The sequence below is a fragment of the Paroedura picta genome, chromosome 1, assembly GCF_049243985.1.
Source record: "Paroedura picta isolate Pp20150507F chromosome 1, Ppicta_v3.0, whole genome shotgun sequence".
In the NCBI taxonomy this organism is placed as follows: Eukaryota; Metazoa; Chordata; class Lepidosauria; order Squamata; family Gekkonidae; genus Paroedura; species Paroedura picta.
The window spans coordinates 115,893,132-115,906,512 of record NC_135369.1 but is presented as its reverse complement, the minus strand read 5'-3'; positions in this window follow the sequence as shown (position 1 = coordinate 115,906,512).

Here is a 13,381-nt window from a genome sequence, read left to right as displayed (position 1 = left end):
TAGTGAATGTACCCTAGAATAAATTCAACATTCTTCTTCTGCTTCCCTGAGAGGAAGTTTAGTAATGTTGGGCAACAAAGTGTTTTTAAAGGAAGCTGATCTCGTAGATGAAATTCTCCGTAAGCATTTATGTTACCCATAATTCTTTTGGACATTGTTTTCAAAACCACTGTTCTATGGCAAGCTACATTAAAAGAGGAATTACTAGTCAAGCTGCAGCTCTTACCTCTTTTGTTCGGCACTTAACTATTGTACATTAGGTTACTTGATATTTTGTTTATCGATAAGGTTTTAGTTTATTTAAAGTTTTTAATTAAACTACAGGATATATATGTTTTAAATGACTGGCAATGCTGCTTTTCAAGCCTGGGAAAGATATGAGATTCTTACTTGGCAAGTGTTATTTTTGAAGGAAAATACTGGTTGACAGGCACAGAAGTCAGACATTTTCAAAGAATAGCTAAATAGAAATAACTCTTAAAGCATCGTCTTTATACAGTGTGCATGTAATCACGCAGTAATTTCCTGTGAAATCCTAAGCAAAGTTCATTAACTGCACTCATAATAGAATAACCTTATTGCAGAAATCTGGGGAAGCAGAAGAATGGTATAATTTTCTAGAACACTTGGTAGCAAGATGCAGACAGTGTTTTACGAATTGAATGCATGGCAATGTGGTAAATTGCTACTTGTTCAAGGTTTCTATAGGGTTTCTTGAAGCTATCGCTGAAGAAAAGAAAAGGAACCAGTGGCATTGTTCTAAACAGATGATTAACTCCTTTCACATTTAGGGGCATTGTTGAAAACAATGAATTATTCTGCTGTCTTCATTAAAAAGAAAAGTAAACAGGGGTCTGACTCCCCCTTGACTGAATTTAACATGAAAAATTTAAATGAAATTTTATATGAAAATGCTTCACCAGATGCCCTGCCTGCTGGAGGCGGTGGTTGCCTGGACATTACAGTTCCTTAGACCAGTGGTCCCCAACCTGCGGGCCGCAGCCCGGTGGCGGGCCGCGAAGGCCATGGCGCCGGGCCGCTGCTCCCTCTCCCTGCCCCCCCCCGCAGTAAAAAACTTCCCAGGCCGCAAGCTTGCGGCCCGGGAAGTTTCTTACTGTGGGAGGGCGGGGAGAGGGAATCAGGGCCGGGCCGCGGGTGCGGCCCGATGTGCGGGCGCGGCTCGCGGGCGCGGCCGATGCGTGGGCGTGGCTGCGCCCCGATGCCCTGCCGGTCCCCAACCTCAGAAAGGTTGGGGACCACTGCCTTAGACTACTAATTTGGGGGGACTTTAACATCCATGCAGAGCTACTGTCCTCAGGAAATGGGTTGGACCTAGTTGTCAGCCTTGGCGACACTAGGGCTCTTGCAATTTGTTATCGGCCCCACTAATCTGGCAGATTACACCCTGGATCTCATTTTCAGCACAGGGTTGAATATGGATCTGGTTACGGCTAATTCCATGCCATAGTCAGACCACTATACTCTGAAGGCTTGCCTAAGGCTGCCATCTCCCACTCAATTGGGAGCTGAGCAGATTTTAGCTCGTCTGTAGAGATCTATGGACATACAAATACTTTTACGACTCATCCAGAAGCACGCAATCCAGCTTCAATTAAAAACTTTTCAGGTCCAGTGATTTTCAAGGAAGTGATTAACAACAGCAACTCCTTTATTGGTATACCAAACAATACAAGATAATACAAAAACCAGAAATATGTACCAAATTAAATATCAAATGCTTGTATTCAATTTGCTTGTTGTAAGAAGTTTGCAACTCTATCTATTAACTCAGGATTCTGACTGTTTAGGAGCAGGAGGATCTTATATTTATCAGATAGAAGCCCTCATTTTCTAATTAGGAGCAGGTTCAAGAATTTAGCCCTAATATTTCCATTTATTTTCATATTGTGGACAGTATAACAGAATATGTAAAACAGATTTTTAGAACTTTTAAAACAAGAAATATGTACCAAATTGATTGAGGTATGGACTTCCATTCATATCAGTACAATTTAAATACCACTTGTTTGAATGGATGATGTCTATGATATATTCAAATTAATAATTTTTTCATTGTTGCTTTACACTTGTTGGTGGTGTAAGCAGAATGACTAAGTCTGCCTTGTAAGCAGATATGCCTAGCAACCGGCAACACAACAGTGAATAGGTTAACAATATCAACTTTTTGAAGTCCATTAAAACTTTTACAAGAATATGGTGATACAAGAATATGGTGATAGTACGATGAGATTACAATCACAATTGCCTGTTTAAGAATCCTACTGGAATAATAAAAATACATTGAAGTAACTAACAAATATTTCCCAAGAGTATATGTAGAAGGGCGGGGGAGATTTACTCTTGCTTCTCAGAATTTACATGCTTGCTATATGATATGTTCCAAAGTACAATTGTTTGTTGTTAACAAAACTTTCTTGTACTTTCATTTTTTTAACCAACACATTCAAGGACAATTCATTTGCCCATTCATGATAGAAGAACTGGATTGGAGAAACTATGAGCATTCATCAGAGCACTCTCTTTTTTATGCTATTGTTTGCTTTTCCCTCCCTGCTAAGCTAGTAAATTGCTGCCAGGAGGCATCAAGAAACCATGGCAACTATCTAGAGATGGCCCTAAGTAGTTTTTGTTCAATAACAGAAGGAACCATTAATCACACAGAGTTCTGCCAGTGTGATTCTGGATTCTTTTATAGTTTTCAGATGAAAATTGTGGCTAGGCAATTTTACATGGTAAAATAGTACAAAAAAGGGGAAAGTGTTTCCTAAGAAAAGATTGTAGTTTAAAGTTGTATAAAGGTATGGTTGTGAGAGTTTCCTCTTAAATGCCTACAGCAGAAGCAAACTGGGTCCTGAAGGCTGTGACCACAGAATCTCCCAGAGGTCTGTAGAGATCTCTGAGGTCTGTAGAGATAGATTTAGGTGGGTAGCCATGTTGATCTGAAGTAGCACAAAAAAAATTGAGCCCAATGGCACCTTTAAGACCAACAAATATTTATTCAAGGCGTGAGCATTTGTGTGCAAGCACACTTACTTAGACAATGGAACAAGGATCATAAGAGTAAGGAAAAATAAATTAGCAGCAAATTAATAAACCTAAGTCCAAATATGCAGTATGATTATTCTTTGCTAGAAAAGCAAACCAGTCCTTTGGGTTCAGTTGTCATTCACAAAAACATTGGGGCAATAAAAATATAAAGTTAGTGATTAATGGCAGACACTTTCCCAGTTGTGTAAAGAAGTAATTAAAAGCGAATTCTTGTTAGTCCCATCCATCTCCAACCAACCATGGGGGCAAACGCACAAGCGACAAGCTATGCTGAGTTTGTTATCCTGTCCTGAGAGTTAGATTCTAAATAGCATTACATAGTTCCTTGCATCATATAACAGTCTCATTGTCCCAAATTGTCCCAGATACAATACAGGTTATAAGTTGCTGATGATGCATTGAACTGTTTTGAGCTGAGATCTGTATGTGATCACCAGTAGTGTCCTTTTATTGTCTTATCTGGCTTTGCTAATCATTCTGGCTTTGCTAATTTTTCTTGACTTCTTCAGGTGGGTACTAAATTTCCAAAAAAGGTTTGTTGTAGAAGGAATGAGGATGTGTTTTTGAAAAGCCTCCCCCAAAATGCTGAGGATCTTACCCTCCCTTTTAGAAACATTAATAATAACTTCCAACCAACCATTCTTCTCTCCCCTTTGTTAGATTTATGGATTCCAGCAGAACTTGGTGCATATAACATATCTGCAGATCCAGAGGCTTACAGAATTTAAATTCAGGTTGGAGATCCTGAAGAGAAATTTGTTCAGTCAGAAAATGCTGGCAGAGATTCCAAGACATAAATTCTATTGATCTGGGTCATTCAGGTCTCGGCACTTGTTCTGTGTCTGACCTGGGCAAAGCTTGTTCAGTTTGTAGTAGGTCTGGGCAGGGATCCTAAAATATTGTTGGCAGTGAAGAAGGGTAGAAGTCAAAGCATTTGGGAACAGAGGCATAAACCAAGTTTGGGAGAAAGAGAGAGATAAAGTAAGAATGAAAAATGGAGCATTTTAATGATTTTTTTTTCAAAGAAAGCTTTCTGTTTTTTAGAGGTAAAATCGCATTGTATGAGTATTGCATTTGAGGGTGTGATGATTAAAGTGCTCTGATGTAAGTAAGTCAGGTCAGTAGAGAACTGAGAGACATAAAAATGACTGGTGAAGAGCGTTGGCACCCAGAATCAAATGAATCCGTAAGGAGGCGTAGATTCACTTAGTTTCCTAAATTATAACCTGCAATGTCAGAAGTCACATACTGCCCTCTCCCTATTTATTGGTTGGTTTAAAACATTTATTACCTACCTTTTTACTTTACTGAATTCAAAGCAGCTTAGAATGTAAATGAAACAGTGATGATAAAAAGCACCTAAAAGATCACAAGTTAAAATGGTATGAAAGAAGACAGAAGGTCACCCAGTTGGCTGCATGTGGAGGAGGAGCTGGGAATCAAACCCGGCTCACCAGATTAGAAACTGCCGCTGTTAATTACCACACCAAGCTGGCCACTGGACTCTAAATTTGTTCTGCTGCTTCAGACCAACACAGCTACCCACTTGAATCACTCATTCCTTCTGACAGATACTTTGAGGAAACCTCCAATTTACTTTTTTTACAGAATGGTAGGTATTCAGTTACAAACATTTCTGGAGATTAAATTGTCTGGTCTCTGCCCTGATTCTGGAACAGGGACTGCCTTGGTTTCCCTAGTTAGGGTTCTTGGTCTTCCCTGGCCACTGGTGGGGGGTGGATGTGGGGAGGATGGGGGGAGGATTGCCAGATCCAAGTTGGGAAACTCTTGGAGATTTGGGGATAGAGGCTGGGGAGGACAAGGACCTCAGTGGGGTATGATGCCAAAGAATCCACCCTCCAACATATGCATTTCTCCAGGGGATATGATCTTTGTAAACTGTAGATGAGCTGTTGTTCCAGGATCCCCAGGTCTCACCAGGAGGATGGCATCCCAGACCCTAGTGGATATCTTGCTCCAGGAGACAGATGGGATAGTGCATTGTTTTGTGATCTTCCATCACCTTTTGACATCATTGACTTTCTGACCCACCTGTCTGGATTGAGTTTGGGTGACTGGCTGTCACAAAATGAAATTACCTTTGAAACTCCAACAAGCTTGTAAGGGACCCCAGACAATTTATGTGCACTGTTTGGGTAGCAAAAAAACAACAGCATCAAAAACAATAAGAATGGTGTTGGGGGTAAAGAGAGTTTTTTTATTCAGACACACTGCCCATTTATGTTTCACCTATATTTCTTCAAGGGGATCTATAGAAATATAAATAGAAATATAATGCCATTAAAACCAGAATTAAAAGCATGATAAAAGAGAGTAAATACTGATCATGTGAAAAGTGCACAAATGTATCCAGAACCATAAATCCATGAGGATGTTACAAATATGATACAGGTACAATACATAGCAGGAAACAGACTGTAAAACAACATTGTATTCAACATTCCCAAACTCCCACAAGTTGTAGAAATATATAAAACCAACCTGTATGCATGTATCAAGAAATTCCCACAGCAACAGAATTTCAGAGAGATATGAAAGATAACATTTCACAGGTCAGTGACCATATCAATAAAGTGTGAGAGAGAACAAGTTGAGGCTATCATTTAACCCATGAGGGACCAGTCTCAAAATCTACTTTGCCTCTCTTTTCAATATCAACTTTATTCCCATGGCATTTGGATTTAAAAATAGCCTAAAATATAAAATGTGTTGAACCATGGCTATATGCCAGAAAGTGATGAACCAGAGGAGTGCCTGTTTGTTCTTTAAGATGATTACTTTCACGTCTCCAGATATGTATTCCTCAGTGGTTTGCCAACAAAAAACTCACAAGAATGTTTAATAATATACATTAACTCCTGAGAGTTACAAGTGGTAAAATTATTGAGACTGTCTTGTTTCTTGTCACTTTTCATACTGCTTATGAGCTTGCAGAATGAACTGTTTCCACAAGGGAGTGTGGTATATAAATACAAATATATAAAGGAAAATGTCCTATAGGCTTTCTGGATCCCTATAAAATCCACTGTGAATTTTCAGGCTTATCCTTAACACTATTTCGCACCCTTATATATTTGGGAAACAGCCACGGGAGGAGACTGTCCAGGGCCCTGTCCGTCCAGATCCACCCTGATTGGCCCTCCCCCTCCAGCTCCCATCCTCACTTCTTGCCTGCTAGAAGGCTTGTGGCTGTGGCCTCCATTGTCGCCCATGAGAGAGGCAGCGACAGGGCTTTGCGGCCCACAGGTACATTCCTGCTGGGAGGGAGCCAGGGGGGCCTCCCTGAAGGCTGCAAAGCCCTGTCGCCACCACTGGGGGGGGCTTTCCAAAGGGCCAAAGGGGAGCCACAGCCACCCTCTTGCGCCCTCCTGCCTGCCACCCCTTTCAAAGTCCATTTTTAAAATGGGTTTTGATATATATATTGCTGTGCCCTAATTGAGCTTTCAAACTGGATATTCTTTTGAATAAGATGATTTGCTTCTTATCATACAAAGGGATATTTTCCACTTTTATATATAGTCATCTTAATCTTGACCAACACTTATCTGATTGAAGGCTAAGCTGCATGTGAGTCTCCTAGGATCAGCTCCCCCCCACCACCACACTTTGTAGGAAGCCTCTCTGTTGCAAGAAGTGGCCTTTTAAAAATTGGTAGCAATGTTCTGACACTGTAGCAATATGTTTTCATTTATATATTCATTTATTTTCTTATCATTAAAACTCAAGGGTACACAGTACAAGGCTGGGGAGAAAAATGGTGCCAGAGCTGTGTGTGTGTGTGTGTGTCTGGAAATCTGTATCCAATCCACATTGACCAAACCCCCTTTTTTCCCCTTTGAGTAGAGTCTTTCAAGAGAGATTGTGCTAATGCAGGTTTTGAAAAATACACAGTGAAGCAGGGGAAAACCTAGAAGATAAATGATCATACAAAAGTGTTGTCTGGAAACAAACAAACCCATTTACAGGGGAGGGGGAGTGGTGAGCAAGTCTTCCTTATGGAAACCACCCAAGACTTTACAAGGGCTTTATCACAATAAGGTGTTTCTGATTTCATGACATAAGTTATCAGAGTTCGTACTTTTACAAATGGGGCATTTCATAGACTCAGGTGGGTTGCTATGTTGATCTGAAGCAGTAGGACAACATTTGATTCCAATGACACCTTTAAGCCCAACAAAATTTTATTCCTAATTGCATAATTATATTTCATAATTTGAGATAGAATTTGTGTTAACGGGGGGAAATATCCTTCATGGGTTATTCAGAGCTAATCATTCTCACATCCTAACTGACAGGTCTGCTTTAAAGATAAAATGGAGAGAAGGATAACATATGGTGCCCTGAGCTCCTTGGAGGAACACCAAAATCACAGTGGCCTTCATGGTGCTTTTGGTATTCTGTAAGCTGGGCAGGCCATGTATACACCCACTTACTTACTTTCAGCAATTTGCTGAGTGGCTCTAGACCATTCACTGGCCCCAAAATATGTGAGTGACTTCTTTCCATATTTGTATAGATATGTCCAGAGTCATCCATAAGTTGCAGAGCCTATTTGAAGTGTGTGAATTTTGCTTCAAAAATTACAGCAAAAATTACAGGATCAAAGTGTTGTTGCTTTTGCTGGCAGTTTAAATATACAAAGGAGCAGAGGACCAGGCTGCTTAAAGAACGAAATAGCTTTATTATGAAGAGGAACAACTTTGTAAGTAAGAGAGGAGAGAAAGAGTCCTAACAGTCTAACTCTTCTTCATCTGAAGGCAAATAGGGAGAAAATGTGCTCAAAGGAGCAGGAAATTTGCAACTAAGCCACTCAGGACACACAAGGAGATTATTTGAATAATACCAGGTCATTCCTGATCTAAATATGCTAACTACACATTTCCTCCCATGTCCACTGTAGGATATTCTTCATATATGCTGTTGAATCATGTACACTACAGATCTTACATATTCTAACAATTTTAACCCTGTAGCAGGAAATCAGGGGCCAGTGCAGATGTTCCACATTGTGTGTGTGTGTGTGTGGGGGGGGGTGACTGAAATCTGAAAAAAACTTCTTGCACCCCCCCTACCATATTTTAAATTACATGACAGAGAACTAAAGCTCAAAGATCCAATAAATAGCTCATAATTATAAAAACCTATTAGGAAAAATGTATCCAATATTAAGCCTCACTTTTCCTTTTAATCCTCACTTTCCATGTCATTTGTAATTAATACATTTTATACAACACTGGAGATTCTTAGGATCTCAGTATTTATCCTTGATCCCCCGTACAATAAGTGAGCAGTTAATTCCCCTATGTAAAATCTAGCATGTCTTTACACCTACCTACAGGCCCTAGATAACCCCCATCAGAAAGAAGTAGAGGCAGTTGTCAGATGATGGAACTATCATATGTGAGCCTGCTGGGAAAACTCAGTGGAGGCTTCAGCCATTGAAGTTTTCACCCATGAGGAGAGGAAGGGAGAATTAAAACTGATTCAAATGTTATGAAGAAGAACCATTTCTCTCAAAAGGAAACTTTCGTGCTTGATTCTTTGAAACAGCGAAATGAAACGGAGCTACAGTTGGCTGGGTCATATAGTATACAATATTCCTTTTAAATATATTTGGCTCCTCGTTCCAAGGTTTTTCCCACCCTGGCAGAAATCACTCCCAGAACAACACAACTCTTTGTTAGGCCGAAGCCTAGTAACAATTGGATTGTGCAGAATAGGCTTTCAAGCTGCTTTTATTGAATCCCTGGCCATTCTCACCCCGTTTGGCATTCCCTTTAATGAGGCTGCCTGAACTGTAGTAACCCCACCAGCAATTTGTAAGGAAGAGAAATTAGATGGATCACTCGCCTCTGTGTCTTGGCGATGAGGTAATCTGCTTTCATTACAGGATTTTCTTTTATAGGTGGCAAATCTCAGCTGCAAGATTCAGCACCCTTTGTGGGGCATAAGGAGCACTTCTCCATTCCTGAGCGCCAAGTTCAGGATCTTGTATTTTTGCAGTCCTTCTTTTCCCACAGCCGGATTTCTCCTTGCAATGCATCTTGAGATTCACTGTGCTTTTCTCCCCTGCATATGACCTTTCTTTCACTCCCTCTCCCAGGCGGTGCCATAGTCGAATGATTGATTGTCCTTTCTCAAATACTCAGCAGTGAGAAATCCCTCTCTCCCCAACCAATCCAGACTGAAAATGTGTAGCCCCCTGAGACAAAAGCAATGAGAAATGGAGAGTCCCAATACAAAGTTTTGCTCCTTTGCTCAGCACTCCTTCCAGCATGTAGATTTCCTCACAGGCCTTCTTCTTTTCTAGTCTTGTGGATTTAACAATGCTTTCAGGAGTACTACAGGCATAAAATATCTTTTTTTCCTGATGGGAGCCCTAATGTAATTTTACATTTTACATTTTGACAAAAGAAAACCTGCTCTGGGAGCCTTTTAGAACTTCGTGGTAATTATGCTGATGAAGGATCTCTTGTGACTCCCTTCTGTTATTCAATAACCCATAACAGCAAAGCACACCCATGTGTGCCTGCTCATATGAACTCTCACTCACATTTTTATGGAAAATGTCATTTAATCTCCTTTAAACTACAAGAACCATGTAGTAGGCTGTGGTAGCTGATAGATCTGGCACCAAGTCTGCAAAATCAAGAGAATTAAAGGAGGTGGTCCAGCTGCATGTATCGCTGGAACATGGCGGAATGCCACCACCCCACCAACCTGGTCCCACCTGCAGTTGTCCCACCTAATGTCACTTGTGTAGCAGCCCCTATATGAAATTAGTGTATTCCGTACTGACTCGAGGGGAGACCAAGCCTTGCTAGCCTGGATCTCATCACTCAAGTATAGAACCGTGGATTCCTCAGTGTGGACTCAGAAGAAAAAAGGAAATCCCGAGGCACAATGATAAAGTAATCTTCTCTATCTTTATAAGTGAAAAGGTTATAACATAAAGGCTAAATGGTCAAACATATGATCAAACATAAAGAGTCAACCAAAACGGGATCCTAGGTTAAGTAACCCGCTTTCTGTTCTATCTTCGTCAGTGGTTGCTCTTCCAATATACTGTCATAGTAGTAGTTGTAGTATCACATTGGCAAAATGCTCATAATCATCTGGGGATTTCATAAAGTGCCCCTAGATCCCTGCATTCTAGCTGGTCTGTCTTACAGTGTTGCGAATGGATGAGCAGTTCCCAATCAAGAACACACACATCCTGGCAATCCAGTGCTTGTCCTCTGGGGTCTGTCCTGGTAAACTACACCACTTCACTGCACCAGAAGGCACCAAAAGACATCACTGTGAAATTGGCTGCAAAAAGGTGAGCCTTGTACCCTGAGTCATAAATCAAGGGAAGCTGCTGTAGCAAGCTTTGGAGCACGTGCACCAATATGGGTTTCCTGGAATCCTGTCTCAGAGGAGCCAACCATCTCCACCCAGCCACGGCTCTGCGAGCCAAAAAGGATGTTGCTGGGTCCCACCAGTTTTGGGTCTTGCAGAAAAAGGGCAAGCTAGCCAGATGCACAGCCAGTGTTTTTGGCACAGACCCCTGTGAATATAAATATGCTGGTGGGAAGGGGGAAAGGCAACCCCATGCATGTGAAAACTGGAAATATCCAGAGATTGAGCATGAATATGTGCATTGCATGGCTGGTGCCAAAGAACCAGTCACGGCCTGCTGGCCAGCTCGGTACCGAAGTTCCACAGTTCCTGCAGAAGGGATCCAGTGTCAAACTGCACCTGTCGGACCTGCACCTGGTTCATCAATGGGCCACCAGGACACACTTTGACTAGCAGAACCACAGCAGTGGATTCCGCTGCCTTCCGCCTAGCTCCCCATGTCCCATATGAAAAAGGATTGGGTTTGCCAGGTTATCCACAGGTTTACGTTTTAGAATGAACATCTGAGAGTCTCTGAACAGAGAGTCAATAATGGAATGTCAGCAAGGGCTCTCTCTCACTGTTTCCCCCTTCAGTCTCCTTTCCCAAAGCCTTGCTCCTTCCCATACAGATGAAGACGACTCATAGCCTGCTGTTGCTGCATGAGGAATCTGATGCCCTGTTTTGTCCCAACACAGCCATGAGCATAAGAGCTGGAAACCACTGCCCTGTGGAATGCAAGGCTTCCTTCATTTTCATGCTTCACGGGTTCTTTGTTAGCCAGTGAATGCTTTCCTTGAAGCTGCCTTTGTAAGAAAAGCTTCAGCTTCAGTGTGATGGCCTTGAAAGCTGACTGCTGTGCCATGGGTGGACAAAAAAACATGACCAGTTTGGCCACAGCCAGTCAGTGTGGCTCCTGCTCATTACATCATCATCAGACGATGGCCAAACCTGACAACGCCAGTCTTCATTTCTTTTTAAATGAATAAGAAGAAAGCCAGGAGGGCAGGGAGGGATAGTTCCCCCGATTTTCATTGAGAATAGCTGAATATTGTCTGTGTAGTAATGGTGAAAACAAAGCCTTAGTGTCATACTCAAGATTCACACAAGTAGACTCCACAGGAAAGAGAAATGGGACAGGGAAATATTGTGTGTATGTGTGTGTGGGGAGGGGAAGCAATAAAGAAGGGCTTCCCAATTCCACAAGAGAGTTTATTAGCAGAATCTGGTGAGATGGTTTGGGGATACTGATTTATTACTCTTTTAATTAACTTTTCTGAATGAATATCACTGAGCAATAAATGGCAGTAGAGTCTGAGCAGAGGGATAACTGTGAACTATGGCTCTCATGCCAGTTAAATATCCAAGTAATACTCATTTCAATTCCCCCTACAGCTCCAGCAAAGTAAGGCTGCCTCTCCCAATGATTTCCATGACATATTTCTCCATGAATATGTCTTTCTCGTAATACCTGTGCACTGGGTCATTAGCAGGCAGCTGTCTTTGAAGATGTGAGAGAGGGTCTTATATAAAAAGTTAACGGACAGATATGATCAAAATGATTATGTCCCCCAAAGAACGATTATGGCATCCAAAAATCTGTTATGTTCTAGCGAACAAGATCTGCTTAGGATCTCTGGCCCCAAGGAAGTTAAATTTGTATCAACCAGGGTCAGGGCCCTAGCCCCAGCCTGGTGGGACACTCTGCCAAATGCAACCAGTGCTCTGCCAGATAAAGAGTTCCACAGGGCCTGCAAGACACAGCTGTTCCACCGGGCCTATGGTGGAGGGCTAGAAAGAACCTTCTAGCTTGCTGGCCTCCTTGTCCATCCAGCTGAATTTCACCTGAAAAAACATTTATATCTCCTCTCCCTTTTTTCCACGTGGGTTAAGAGGCAGCTTTGAATGACTTGGTTTTAATTATTTCATATATCTTTTAAAAGCTTAATACTTAATGTAATCTGTGCATTTTTAATCCTTTGTAAACCACACTGAACCTCTGGGGAGGAATGGGGTATAAAGGCAAGCATAAATAAATAAATATTTACCAGTACACAGATTGAAACGGTACACTTGGGAAAGAGTATCTAACCAACACAGTTTGGGGGCAATTCCGGCAAGTGGGAGGGCAGAGGACTCTGAGAGATTAAATTTGGTATTCAAATGCCAAACCAAACAAATATGTCATCCAGTACATCCAAAGAAGGCATACACTGCTTTCCAAAACGAATCAGTCATATTTGGCTTGTATTTTTGTATGAATTTTGCTTTAACTCTCTCAATGCTTAATATATATTTCAGTTTAATAGACAAGATACAAAGTAGCACTTTCTGGGAACATTTCATTAGCTACTCACTTGGATGATGGCATTCCCTGAAAATACACTAGAGAACTCAGATTATTCCAGTAAGAGGAGAATAGTGCTTAAAAGGCCAAAACCAACATCTCAGATTAGAGTTAGAAACAACCTGTTTACCAGTAGAACTAGAAGAATACTAGTCATAGTATCATCAAGTCAGTAAACCTGATAAATCCAAACTGACTGCTCACCCACTACCTGATTGGCCCTCATCCAAGAATAGCTTGCCCAGGTAGTTTAGACCCAATCAGGAGGCTAAATAAGGAATCAGCTCTCTACCTCCAACTTCCTGCTGGTTTCAGAAGTAGGCCCCCTCCTGCAGCATTTCTGGCCCGGCCGTTGGAAGATGTAGGGGGTGGGAAGGTGGCAGCCCACCCCTCCACAGCTTACCCAGCTGGCCTTTGGAAGACTTTGGTTTGGATGGGAAGGTGGGAACAGTGTTGACTTATATAGACACTGTTGTATGGGGGTGGAGGTTTGTCTCCCTCTCTTTCTCTCTCTTTCATCCTGTCTTTCTCTCTTTGATCTTCTTGTAGGTTTCCTGCCCCCTC